We start from the raw sequence: 15,370 nt of genomic DNA, 5'->3' as shown, positions 1-15,370 counted from the left end.
TAAATGAAATATTTGAACGCGTTAAATGCCTTTCAACACTGTGTACTGAGCAAAATCCCTGGTTCTTATATATTCCGCACATAAAATTGTTTAAGGGGTATGATGTTCGGTATTTTGTGGTTGTGAAAAAACACGCAAAATGACACTAAACAGGTTAAGAAGAAAATTTCATATTGAAAAGTTTCAATGTAAGACCATGTGATGGTATAGACATCTTACCTCCAGATAATCTAGCCTCCTGGAAAAGCAGTGTTGAATTCTGGATCCCCAGAAGACATAGAAAGGTATTATGTCCCTAAGAGACATATTGGAGCAATTTCCCACACGGGGTCTTCTAAGTCTATCAGTTTAAAAAAATGAAAGATTAAGAGAAGCAGAGGAAGAAGACGTGGACCGAACGAACTTCAAATACAAAATTTGAAACAATTTCGGTAAACAATTAGCGACTTTTTTATCATCAAAATACTGAATATCGGGAAGTCCGCTTTGTGGGGTTATACAAAAACTTCCTACTAACAAAATACACATGTCTCTCTTGATTAAAAAGATATATCCTTTTACAAAAATTTCACTAATTTATTCTTATTAAAATGTTTCTCGTTTAAATTCAAACTATTTGTATACCCTACAACACTATGTGTTGGGGGTATTATAAGTTTGATTGGGCCAAAAATTATGTAACACCTTGAAATATTGGTTTCCCACATAGGAAATTGTATATGGATCTTCCTATCTCGCCGAGATGAGTCGATCTAGCTATGTATTTCCGTCCGTCCGTCCGTCCATGTTAATTTGTAATCACTCTACAGGTCGCAATTATGGCCCGATCTTCACGAAATTTAGAATGGAGGTGGAAAATGGAGAATAAAAGCCTATTGTTTTTAAAGATGATCGCAAAATATTTAGGGGTTGAAATAGACCAAAAACAGAAAAATTTCCTGATTTTGCTGTTGCTCTATAAGCCACAATTATAAACCAATCGACGCGGAATTTTTCATGTAGTTATAGTTCAGAGCTGGGCAGAACCTAACCATTTTGGATGTTCATCGGACAATATTTAGCTGATAAAATATACAGTAACTTCTATGTCAAAAAATACGAAAATTTCTACTAAACCGCGAATATTTTTAATACCGGCCGACCGATCTCAAATACATTTAAAGGTCACTTCTGACCATTACAATGATGCTTATAGCCAAGATATCGGATACGTAGCGAAATAGGTACAATCTGTATGTAAAAGAATTTGATGTTAGTTATTCCGCTAATAAGTCAAGAACCACTACACTGATTTTCATTAATTCGGAATGGTCTCTTGCCAGAAAAGGATAATATCTAAAAAATTGCGTGAAAATATTCCAAAAAAAGTCAAATTTTTTGTCCATTTTTTTCCATTTTTGTAATAATTTTTATCGCATGCGATTTTTTCAATTTGACCTTCAATTTTGAATTTTAACTTTCTTACAGTTTATCTACACCCGCAACACTATGGTTTTAGGGTATTATATACAGGTCGAAATAATCGTCTGATCCTCAAGCCTATTGTTTTTGAAGATGTACATTTAGGGGTTTAAATAGACCAAAAAAAAAATAAAATTTTCCTGATTTTGCAGTCGTCCTACAGGTCACAATTAAAAACCAAATGACAAGGTATTTTGCATGAGGAGAGATTTTTGAACAAGGCAGTGGTCTAGCAGTTTCTATCAATATGGGGTTATATTTAGCTGGTCAAAAGGGCCACAATTTTCGTTTAAAACACGTTTAAAACACGGGAGTGCGTAAAGATTGGGCAAATGTTCCCGATCAAAAAGCTTAGAGTAACATCTGGGTAGTGCTCTATTGCATCAGTTGAAAAACGAAATCTTCCAAAATGGATTTGGACATAAGGACTTTCAACACATTGTAGTGTTGTAGGGTATCGCATGGTCGGCCCCTCACGACTATAGCCTTTGTTTACTTGTTTTTTAAATCCAAATGTTACATTGTTAGACCTGAGCATCCAGATCGTGAAGAACCATCCTTTTTTGGCGATATCATGATACATGATCTAGTACTTTTCGTACTCTCTCATACTCAATTTCGAAGAATAAATATGGATCTTCACCCTAACACACCTATTTCACATTCTAGAATTTTCAAATTAAACCTTGTTCAAATGCCATCGTAGCAGGTTCGCTAGATGCCATAAAACACGGTTTAGTACCCTTATAGTAGTCTTGTCTAAACTTTAACAAATTTTTAAATTTTAAGATTTCAGCTTCAGCCGAATCGTCTGAGCTTCGGTGACAGTTAGTAACATACTCATTTATGAATATATATTTATTTTTTATACCCTACACCACATAGTGGTAAGGATTATTATGTCTTTGTGTATTTGTATGTATCATGGAGAAGGAAGCGAGATAGACCCATAGTTACTTTTGAGGATCTCCATAGAATCACTTACTGAGTTGATTTATGCATGCCAGTCCGTCTGTCCGTCCGTCCGTCTGTCCATGTATTAGTGTGAACAAAATGCAGGTCGCATTTATTATCCGATTGAGATGAAATATTGCATAAATCATTTGTTTGGCCAAGTCGAACTCTATTGAAATTGGAGATAATCGGTAAAAATTTAGATATAGATCCCATATATATGTTTGTCCGATTTGCCTTTTATTGTGCACTAAACGTGTAATATCAGCCCCAATAGTATGGAATTTTGCACATACAAATTAGACCTGAAAATAAGTATGCCAAATTTGATCGAAATGCCAAATTTGATAGCTATAGCTCCCATATATATTGTTCATCCGATTTGTTATTTTTGTCCTCCGCAGCCGTAATATTCACTCTGAAAAAACAATATATGGGGAAATCTGTCAAATGCAGCTCAGAAATACCTTTGCTAAATTTTATCGAGATCGGTTCAGATTTGGATATAGCTCTCATATATAACTTCGTCCGATTTACATTTTATTGTGCACAAACGTCTAATATTTTCCCAAATGGGATGGAATTCGGCACATTCGACCTAATTGAGTCTAGAAGCTAGTATACCAAATTTGGTCTGAAAATAAGTATGCCAAATTTGATCGAAATCGGTTCAGATATAGCTATAGCTCCCATATATATTCTTCATCCGATTTGTTGTAATTGTTACCCACAGCCGTAATATGCACTCCGTAACAACGATATTCAGGGAAATATATGAAATACAGCTCAGAAATATATTTGCCCAATTTTATCAAGATCGGTTCAGATTTGGATATAGCTCCCATATATTTATTTATCAGATTTCATATTAATTTTGCACCAAATGGGCAAAAAAAGTCCGAATTTAAAAGATACAAATCCTTCGGCATATTTAGTCCTTTGAACTTTAAAATATAATTATAATCATAGCGGGTGTGATTAAATTCTCCCATAAAAACTTTTAATTGTTATGTGGAGCTCTACTAAATTAGCAAGGTGGTGTAGTTTTTTTTTTTTGGATACTATTAAATGTAACACTTAAGTGGCTTAAAACAATTAAAGCATCCATATTAAATAGTCAATTGTTAAGACTTGCAATACGTTTGGATTATACGTGACAATTGAGAAAATCTAAGAGTATTCAAATGTTAATTTTTTAAAACAATTAAATTTTATAATATGAATGTGTTGCTTTCCATCCGAAAAAAATGATATGCTATAAATTAAGAGTTTTGCAATAGATTCAATCAATTTGTAACACTAATTTTTCAAACAAGAAAGTTCATTTAATTAAACTGAATATGAAGTTCTTAACAATGGTCATGGGATTTGCTGTTTTAGCTCTTATGTACGGCACTGGTGAAGCGTGTATATCGGTATGAATGGAACCAATATAATAGATTTAATAGTAATGTATGTATTTCTTTAGTTCCCACAAAATCCCGGACGTAATGGACGTAAATAATGGGTAGATTTGGAGAAATAGACATTTTCTAGAAAATGAAATAATAAATGAATGAAAATGAAAACATCATTTTTTTTTTCTTTACCTATTTTTAATTATTTAAAAACGAGTTCGAATTCTAAACATCAAAGACGTGTTAGGAAGCTTTATAGATTAACGGTGTTTTATTTGAATCAAAATAATCTAGTAGAGTTCCATATACCCCGTGTCGGAAACATACCCGCAAAAAAGAAAAATCAAAGGAATTATACAATGTCACTTCAGGGCCAAACAATTCGACAAGATGATATTTCTATCAAGATAAACAAGTAATAAAGCTGTAAGTTCGACCGGGCCGAACTTTGAATACCCTCCACCATATCGAACGAATTTTGTAATTCTCAAAAACAATAAAATCCGTTAAAAATCCTGTTAAAATCTTAGAAATACCGAATTTAGCTGTTATATTAGGGTCTTTACGACGACATGGACCTGCATAGGTAACTATTGTCATAAGCAATTACAATATTCATACGCGAAACTTAAAAAAAATCGGTGAATAATGTAGCTAAAATCATCAAAATATCGAATATCGGGAGGTACCGTGGCTATACCAAAACGTGGATCTGCAAAGACAGTTTTCTGTCATAGGCTGTAGCATCCATTATGAACTTCAAACACAAAATTTGAAACAATTTCGGTGAACAATGTCGCTAAAAGCATCAAAATACCGAATATCGGGAGGTACCTTTATATTGGGGCTATATGAAGACGTGGACCTGCACAGACAATTTTCTGTCATAGGCTGTAGTATCTATTACGAACATCAAATACCAAATTTGAAACAATTCCGGTGAATAATGTCGCTTTAATCCCCAAAATACCGAAAATAGGAATGTACCATTATATGGGTGCTACCAAAACGTGAACTTACATGGCCCATTTTCAATAAGAAGATTCCTGCTGACATAGTACACATTTGAGTAAAATGTTATCAGCCTACTTCAGTTTGTTCAAAAGCTAGAGTGCTTTCAACAGACGGACATACGGACGAACATCGCTAAATCGACATAGAATTTTATGCTGATTAAAAATATATGTATACTTTGTGGGGTCTAAAATGTATATTTCGAGATTTTACAAACGGAATCAAAAATTGGTACACCCTCTATACTATGGTGGAGGGTATAATAATATGGCATGGCCATACTCTGGATCAAACACAATATATCTGTAAATATAGATAAAATACCGTCTAAATGTTTAGTTTAGATAACATTTCTTCAGACCAATGACTTCTTTGGATGGAGACCGGTCTTCTATAGTTTCATCGATAAATTGCCTTAAGGCGGAAAACGTTTATTATGTCTGCAGGAAATAGAAGATCTTTTGTAGATCTTATTTAGATTTAGAGTTCGTCCCATATAAAAAAAAATATTGTGTAAACTAAACAAGTAAAAAAGCAGTAAGTTCGGCCGGGCTGAACTTTGAATACCCTCCACCATTTGGAACGAATTAGACAATTTTCAAAAAATAAAATCCATTATTTTTTTTTAAATCTTTACAATATCTAATATAGGAAGGTGCCGATATATGGGGGTATGATATTGTGGACCTATTAAGACAAATCTATGTCAGTGTGTAAAGTACTCACAAGGAAATCCTTGTGTGGATTTTCAGACAATTCCGATGAAAAATGTGGGTAAAATTATCAAAATACCGAATATCGGGGGTACAGTTATATGGTGGATATACGATATCGTGGATCTATATAGATAATTCTGTGCTGAGGTATAAAGTACCCACATGGAACTCCTTGTGTGGATTTTCAGATAATTCCGTTGAAAAATGTGGGTAAAGTTATCAAAATACCGAATATAGGTGATACCGTTGTATGGGGATTTTACGATATCGTGGACCAATATACGTAATTCTCTTCCGAGGTATAAAGTACCCATAAGGAACTCCTTGTATGGATTTTCAGACACTTCCATTGAAAAATGTGGCTAAAATCGTCAAAATACCGAATACCGGGGGGTACCGTTATATGGGGGCTATACGATATCGTAGAACTATATAGAACAGTGTGGCTTGTTTGTTCGGGATACCGTAGTATTTCGTTTTTGCAAAATGGTCTGGCTTTATCCCTTTATTGTTGTTTTTATAAAAACAACGTTTGTTTATTAGTGGAGAACGATGGTAATGTTTACCAGGGGGTAAGGCAGGGAATACCTAGGTTTCGGAAAGAGCCACCAATCCTCATCAGTTCCCTTGTTTTTGCCTGGGATATTCTCCCCAGAAGTTATTTTAAAAATAACTTCTATGACGAAAAACTTTTTTTTTTTTTTTTTTTTTTTTTTTTTTTTACCCAAGTGACGAGATCGTAAGCTCAATAGAAGAGGAACCAAAGAATTAAATAAAACTAAAATTCTCTTGGAAAGTCTTCTAAATCTTACAACCGCACTTATAAACATTTACATCTTTCTCCACTTGTTATGCTTTCGTTCAGCCTGAACGAAGTAGCATAACAAGTGGAGAAAGATGTAAATGTTTATAAGTGCGGTTGTAAGATTTAGAAGACTTTCCAAGAGAATTTTAGTTTTATTTAATTCTTTGGTTCCTCTTCTATTGAGCTTACGATCTCGTCACTTGGGTAAAAAAAAAAAAAAAAAAAAAAAAAAAAAAAAAAAAAAAAAAAAAAAAAAAAAAAAAAAAAAAAAAAAAAATGTTTTTCGTCATAGAAGTTATTTTTAAAATAACTTCTGGGGAGAATATCCCAGGCAAAAACAAGGGAACTGATGAGGATTGGTGGCTCTTTCCGAAACCTAGGTATTCCCTGCCTTACCCCCTGGTAAACATTACCATCGTTCTCCACTAATAAACAAACGTTGTTTTTATAAAAACAACAATAAAGGGATAAAGCCAGACCATTTTGCAAAAACGAAATACTACGGTATCCCGAACAAACAAGCCACACTGTTCTATTAATAGACAAGGCACGGTCGACGAAGGGGTTTTTGTTGTAACAGACAAAACCAACTTACATGGTTATGCTACTTCGTTCAGGCTGAACGAAAGCATAACAAGTGGAGAAAGATGTAAATGTTTATAAGTGCGGTTGTAAGATTTAGAAGACTTTCCAAGAGAATTTTAGTTTTATTTAATTCTTTGGTTCCTCTTCTATTGAGCTTACGATCTCGTCACTTGGGTAAAAAAAAAAAAAAAAAAAAAAAAAAAAAAAAAAAAAAAAAAAAAAAAAAAAAAAATGTTTTTCGTCATAGAAGTTATTTTTAAAATAACTTCTGGGGAGAATATCCCAGGCAAAAACAAGGGAACTGATGAGGATTGGTGGCTCTTTCCGAAACCTAGGTATTCCCTGCCTTACCCCCTGGTAAACATTACCATCGTTCTCCACTAATAAACAAACGTTGTTTTTATAAAAACAACAATAAAGGGATAAAGCCAGACCATTTTGCAAAAACGAAGTAGAACTATATAGATAATTCTCTCTCAGGGGGTAAAGTATTCACAAGGAACTACTTGTGTGAATTTTCAGACAATTTCATTGATATCTTTGAACTTGACCTGCCTGCAGACAAAAGAGAGATCTGTGCAAAATTTTAGCTTCCTATTTTAATTCGTTTAGACTGTAGCGTGATTACAACAGACGGACAGACGGACGGACAGGGCTAAATCGTCTTAGAATTTTACGCTGATCAAGAATATATATACTTTGTTGGGTCTAAATTGATTATTTCGATGAGTTACAAACGGAATGACGAAATATTGCATAAAATATTGCAATTTATTGACCCCTGGTTTGGTCCTTAATTAGTGGTTAAAATGTACGCGCTACGGTTTATTGCAACCTTGTGCTAGGGCCTTTGACATTTTAACTACTAATTATTTGTCACCTGTTTTGCCGCATCCTTTAGACATCAAGTAGTATTTCGCTGTCATCCGGACAGACAACACCGGCAATATCGTTTGCTGCACATATCGTTGTGCATAGAAGGGCATATTGTTGCCACAGGTAATATCGTTACCACCAACTAAACTAGCAATAAATAGTTACATATATTATAAAAACTCTTGTGTTTTATTTCTTTTTATATTTCCCCCCTACGGTCCACTGCTCGACGCATTCGGCGTTTTAACACTATGTATGGTGGAGGGTAAAAAACTTAACAAATCAAAGGTCTTGTTCTTCTATGCTAAAAAAGTGGATTGGTGTTTTCAAAATTTATTTTAATTTTCTTTACAGTGTGCCACAGTAATTATGCAGACAGTAAATTCAAAAAATTTTATTTTACTAGTTTTTCACTTTCCTAAAAATGGTGGTGTAGTTCTGCATAATCCCTGTGCCCTCGTTTGTGGTGAGCACTACCAGAAATGAAGGGTAACAATTATAGTCCAGACAATTAATTTAGTTTCAAAGAAGAGGTACTTACAGAGGCAGCCTCTCCAAAGTCACACACCAAAGCAAGGACAGCAAGACCCAGGATACTATTCATTAATTTCATTGTGGTAAAAGGAAATACTTTTAAATGTTAAATTATACTTGAAGACCTAGTTGTGACTTATTTTATAAAAAAGTTAATGAAGTCACTTAATCTTAATGAGATACAAATTCAAGTTTAAATGTAAATTTATGAAAGTGTTTCTGCAACAATTTAACATCAATTGGCTTATTGTTCTATTCAAAGCTTAAAAGGCTAAACTTCTTTAAGATTAAATTCTGCAATAATAAAATATTGCATTTTTAAACACTAAATAAGAGTTATAGAACAATAAAGAAATGCAGAATACTTAAAAATAGATTATTTCAAACAAAAATAAAAGAACTAATTGAATTATTACCTGTCATGATCTTGAATACTACGAAAGTTATTATTGAAACTAATTTATTCAAATTTGTCTAAGGTCATCACTGTCGAATCGTATAAATATAGGGATTTTCAAAGATTGAAATCATTCTGTAACATTTTGTCAACAGGTTCCCTTCGTATTTCGAATTAAATTCAAAATGAAATTCCTAACAGCTGTTATGGGTTTTGCCGTGCTCGCCCTTATGTATGGCTCAGGTGAAGCCTGTTTAGGAGTAAGTTTCCATGTGGGTTTCATATTTTAAACAAAATTATGTATATATTTTTTTTATTTTTTGCAGTTCCCACGTAACCAGGGCGGTCCATCTCGCAAATAAATATTTTTGAATATGACATCTCTGTATTCTTATATTTAAACATTTTATAAAATATATACTTGCAGCAGATTGAAAGTACATTAGTTATTTTTATTCCATGCCAAAAAGTTTGCAATATTCAGATAAATGAGTCGATTTAGCTTTTTGTATCCATCCGTCCATAGTAATCCATAGTAATTTGTAATAACTCAACGCGTCACAGTTGTAGTCCAATCCCAACAATGAAATATTAAGCTACCCTGGCTGGGATCAGAAAAAAATAAAAGATTCCCGGATTTGTTGTTGTCTTTTAGTCGTACAAATATAGAGTAATCGACGGATTTTTTCACAGAAAAAGAATGGACAAAAGCCTATCATTTCAAACAAAATTAAAAAGAATAGAGGTGGATGGTCACCGAGTTAAGTGGAAGTTGTTTGTAACCGCGAATATAATAAAAGCTGGAACTCATCTCCCGGCAAAATCAAGAATATAAAAATCGCACTTCTTAAAAAAAGAGACATAGAAAAATTTTAAATACAGGGTGAGATGAAAAACTGCAACCAACTCCAGACTGCTGTCTATTCTAAGCCACTCGTCCGATAGCTGTTAAAATTATTCCAGTGACAGCTCATTAGATAGTGAGAATTTTCCAGAAAAAAGTTATTCGTGATGGAATTCAAGCGTGATATTGTGATTTCTTTATATTTGGCTGGAAAACCACAAGTAGGTATCGTTAGAGTACTCGTTACCGTAATACTGGTAGCGTAGCCCGACGTCAAGGAAGTGGACGGAAGAAAACGGCAACAACAGCAGAAATGGTTTGAATAGTAAAGAAGTGGCTTGATCGAAACCCGCGTCGCAGTGGTCGAAAAATTGCGCGTGAGCTGAATATATCGCAATATTCCATTCGACAAATATTGAAACATGAGCTCGGGGTAAAGCCATTGAAATTCCAAAAAGTGCAAGAACTCACACCGCAACGTAAAGAAAATAAACGCAATAGAGCTAAAGGTTGCTTCATTTGGCCGAAAGTGGTGAACTGCCGAATTTGGGTTTCTCCGATGAGAAATTCGTTGTCCAGCAGTTTTTAAACAAACAAAATGATCGTGTTTACTTGCCAAAGAGGCCATCGGAACTCAAGCGCCGGCCATGGTACTGGTGTGGGCCGCCATAACAGTCGATGGTCGCTCTCCGCTCGTATTAATAAATGCCGAATGTTATCGCGAAAATATTCTAGAGGGTGTATTAAAGCCTTGGGCACGCAAACATTTTGGTCAACAGAATTCAGCACTATCGCACTCAGCACGCGCCACCCAAAAATGGTTACAAAGCGAGCTTCCTCGCTTCATTTTCAGCGCACAATGGGGCACCAAAATCTCCGGATACCAATCCGTTGGACTATTGTCTCTGGGGTATTTTGGAATGCAAAGTGGCAATAAAAAACAAGTAAGAAAAGGCTATAGTCGTGCGGGGCCGACTATGTTATACCCTACAACACTACAATATGTTAGAAGCCCCCTTATGTCAAAACCAATATAAGAGATTTCTCTTTTAAAATTAGGATTTTGACTAGGGACATTTACCCAACATTTATGCACTCCGTCGTGCTGTTAGTTGTTGTAGTCCATTTTACAGATAAATGTAATCCAATGGTCATCCAAAATGCTAGAATTCTCCCCTGTCCTTAACTCTCTTCACAGGCGTGTCGATTGCCAGAAATTCCCTTTTTGTGTATTTCGGATATCGCCTGTAAGTAATGCTGGTATTTTTTCACACAAAATTAGTGGTCCATTGTACCCGCTGTTCTAACTCTAACATTATGCGAGATTTCGTGTCCTTTGGTTTATATTTGTGACCTTTATAACGGCTGCAAAATCAGGAAAATTTTTAGTTGTTGGTCCATTTCAACCCCCTTATATATTGCAGACATCTTTGAAAACAATAGGCCTAGCACCTCTGAGCCCAACCCTACCCTTGTGAAAATGTTCGTGAGGATCGGACGATATTTGCAATACTTAAATAATATCCCCAATCTGTGTTGAAAGGTGAAAAAATATTACAAAATATTATAAGTCAAATTGAAAAAATCGCATGCGATAAAAAATATGAAAATGTAAAAAAATGTCACAAAATACTACAAAATCTAAATTAACATCATTATTGGCATCTTTTTATGCGATTTTTTTAGATTTTATACATTTATGCCAAAAGGGCATTCTAATTTTAAAAAATTTGTCAAAATCGCTCCAGCCATTCTGAAGATATAAGCATTCTAGCTAGCATCCCCTTCCTTTTTATATACACATTGTATATATTTCGCTATATATATCCGATATATTTACTATCGGCTTCTACGTAACATTCGGAATTGATCTGTTTGTTTATTTGTAATTTCGCCAGGATTAAAAATATTCGCGGTTTAATGGAAAATTTGACTTTTATTTATCACAAATGCTATGGTCTATTTCGAACACTAAATGTTACCCGATGACCATCAAAATTGGAAGGCTTCTGCCCAGCCCAAAGCTCTAGCCCCATGCTAACTTTCGCTTCGATTGGTCTATAATTGTGGCCTGTAGTGCAACTGCAAAATCAGGAAATTGTTCAGTTTTTGGTCCATTTCAACCCCTATATATTTTGCGATCATCTCCAAAAGAAGTAGGGTTCTATTCTGACATTAACCCCACCTACATTTTAAATTTCGTTAAGATCGGGCCATAATTGCGACCTGTAGAGTGATTACAAATTAACATGGCGTTACATAATTTTTGGCCAATCAAACTTATAATACCCCCAACACAAAGTGTTGTAGGGTATAAATACCAAAGTGTCGATCACCTCAAGCAAACGCTTCACCGGGAATGGGCCAAAATACCACAGAGCAATATTCGGGCTGCGTGTGATGGTTTCATTGACCGTTTGAAGACCATAATTCGTGCCAAAGGTGAACAAATCTCAACTTATTCTAAAATTTGATGCTATTTTGCTTTCATTCAATAAAGTTGTATGGATAAACATTTTAAAATATTTATAATCTATCGTTTTAGCTATATAATGCCATCTTGAGAATGTTGACTTTTTGCACGTGCATTGATAAACACGGATAATTCCTCCAAAATACTTCAAATCGACCAGTACCGTATATAGAAAATACATTATAGCGTGGACACATATATCCCATTTGCAGTATCAAGAATCCTGTAGACAAAAACCAGTTGCTTTAACTTATTCAGAGGCTAGGAAAGTAACTCCTAGATATTTAAGCATATGTAATTCATAAGTTATTTTTTTTACAGGTATAAGTATAAATATTAAGATACATACAGAAAAAATATATATTTTCTTTATTTGTCTCCCGAACTCAAAAAGAACAAAACATATTGCCTAATGCATTTGTTGGCAAAATATTTCAAAGAAAAAATGTTTTTCTCTATTCTCAAACATTTATTTAAATAATCGTTTATTTTCCCTAATAGCTCTATAACCATGTCTATGAATTAATTTAACAAATTCAAAAGCGTGTAATACTCGTAATAATGAATATATGACCTAGTATTTTCTACCTGTTTTAATAACAACCATTTAGTTTCTCATTATCACCTGTAAAAATGAAATTGTGGTTTAAAATTACGGTACTTACAATAGCTCTAATATGTCAAATTCCTTATGATAGGATGTATAGGAGTAAGTATTCCTATTTAATTAATAGTATAAATTTAATTTAAATTTATCTCGTTTATAGTTCCCAGTTAATCGAGGTTACGGGAATAAGTCCCAGAAAAACGCAATAAATAATTGGTCGAGCGTATGGAAATTTATTTGATTTAAGAAGAAGGAGAAGAATTTTTTTTCATTCGACATTTTTACAATTTAATTTAGAACGTCAATCTACCTATCGTTCCAAATAAATTCAGCTTTGCATATGTAATTGATGCCATGGTACTATATCATTGCATAGCTCGAAAAAAATTCATTCCTGTTCCTGCCTATGGAGGGTATATTAGTTTGGTCATTCCATTCGCAACTCCTCGAAATATTCATAATAGACCCTACAAAGTACATATATTATGAATCAGCGTAAAATTCTAAGACGATCTAGCGATGTCCGCCTATCACGCTACCTTTCGAACGAATTGAGATAGAAAGCCAAATTAATAAATAGTTTATCAGTAGGCAGGTTAAATGGGCCATGTCGGTCCACGTTTTCGTATAGCCCCCATATAACGGTACTTCCCGATATTCCCAATTTTCATGATTTTAACGACATTATCTGCCGGGAAATATTTCAAATTTCATATTTAAAGTGCGTAATGGGTACCACAGCCTATGACAAAAATTTTTGTATGCAGGTCCACGTCTTCGTATTGCCCGATAGTCGGTATTTGTATGATTACAGCAACATTATTCACCGAAACAATTCAAATTTCGTATTGGAAGATCTTAATGGGTACTACAACCTATGGCAAAAAAAAATCGTATGCACGTCCCATACCTCCCATATAACGGTACCACCCAATATTCAGTATTTTTATGATTTTATTTACTGGAATTATTTCGAAATTTCTATCCAAAGTTCGTAATGGGTACTACAGCCTATGACGTCTTCATTTAGCCCCCATATAACGGTACCTTGCGATAGACGGTATTTTGATGATTACAGCAACAATATTCACCGGAATCGTTTCAAATTTCGTATTGGAAGATCTTTATGGGTACTACAACCTAAGGCAAAAAATGTCGTATGCAGGTCTGCGTCTTCGTATAGCCCTTATACAACGATACCTCCCGAAACTCGGTATTTTCATGATTTTTGCGACATAATTCACCGTAAAAGTAACAAATTTCCTATTAACAGTTCATATTAGGTACTACAGCCTATGACGAAAAATTTCGTATGCAGGTCCACGCCTTCGTATAGTCCCCACATAACGGATTCCATTTAAGTGGTAGTTTTCGGAATTTTTTTTGTTTTTATACCCTACAACACTATGTGTTGGGGGTATTATAAGTTTGATTGGGCCAAAAATTATGTAACACCTCGAAATATTGGTTTCCCATATAGGAAAGTATATATGGATCTTCCTAGCTCGCCGAACTGAGTCGATCTAGCTATGTATGTCCGTCCGTCCGTCTGTCCGTCTGTCCATGTTAATTTGTAATCACTCTACAGGTCGCAATTATGGCCCGATCTTCATCTTGGAGATGATTGCATCATATTTAGAGGTTGAAATGGACCAAAAACTGAAAAAATCCTGATTTTGCACTTGCTCTACAGGTCGCAGTTATAGACCAATCGACGCGGAAGTTAGCATGGGGCTAGAGCTTAGGACTGAGCAGAAGCCTTCCAATTTTGATGGTCATCGGGTAATATTTAGTGAGTGAAATAGGCCACAACATTTGTGTTAAAAAAAATCAACTTTTCCATTAAATCGCGAATATTTTTTTTTCACAAATAGAAAAACAGGTCAATACTGACCTTTACGTAGATGCCGATAGTAAATATATATGATTTATATAGCGAAATATATACAATTTGAATACACGAAAGAAAGGGATGTTAGCAAGAATGCTTATATCTCAAGAAAGGCTGGACCGATTTTGACAAATTTTGTCAATTCAAAATGCCCTCTTGGCATAAAAGAATAAAATCTAAAAAAATCACATTAAAAGATGCCAATAATGATGTTAATATAGATTTTGTAGTATTTTGTGACATATTTTTATATTTTCATATTTTTTATCGCATGCGATTTTTTCAATTTGACTTATTATATTGAAGTGTATATTTTGTAATATTTGTTCACCTTACAACACAGGTTGGGGTTATTATATACAGATTGTAATTATCGTTCGATCCTCACGAAAATTTTCACAAGGGTAGGGTTAGGTTCAGATGGGCTAGGCCTCTTGTTTTCAAAGATTTATTTGAATGTTTAAATGGACCAAAAACAGAAAAAAATTCCTCATCACACAATTGAATCCAATCGACACGCTTAATAAGAGAGTTAAGGACTGGGAAAAATTGTATCAGTTTGGATGACCACTGGATTATAGTTACCTATAAAATGGACCACAACAACTAACAGCACGACGGAGTGGGTAAATATTGAGCAAATGTCCCTGGTCAAAATGCTAAGGGTAATATCTGGGCAGTGCTCTGTGACATACTTTAAAAAGCTAAATCTTCCAAAATGGATTTGGACATAAGGGGGCTTCTAACATATTGCAGTGTTGTAGGGTATCACATGGTCGGCCCCGCACGACTATAGCCTTTGCTTACTTGTTTTTT

The 15,370-nt window shown here is 34.4% G+C and overlaps 1 long non-coding RNA gene across 1 annotated transcript; it reads left to right on the top strand.

Moving 5' to 3' along the window:
- The first annotated feature begins 8,838 nt into the window (after positions 1–8,838).
- LOC131800893 (uncharacterized) lies at positions 8,839–9,179 on the top strand. The gene is made up of 2 exons (XR_009341618.1): positions 8,839–8,999; positions 9,066–9,179. It is a non-coding gene; the product is annotated as an uncharacterized LOC131800893 (long non-coding RNA).
- The last annotated feature ends 6,191 nt before the right edge of the window (positions 9,180–15,370 follow it).

This window comes from Musca domestica, unplaced genomic scaffold, assembly GCF_030504385.1.
Source record: "Musca domestica strain aabys unplaced genomic scaffold, Musca_domestica.polishedcontigs.V.1.1 130, whole genome shotgun sequence".
Taxonomy (NCBI): Eukaryota; Metazoa; Arthropoda; class Insecta; order Diptera; family Muscidae; genus Musca; species Musca domestica.
Note: the sequence above shows the minus strand (reverse complement) of the source record. Positions and strands in the feature narration are given on the sequence as shown.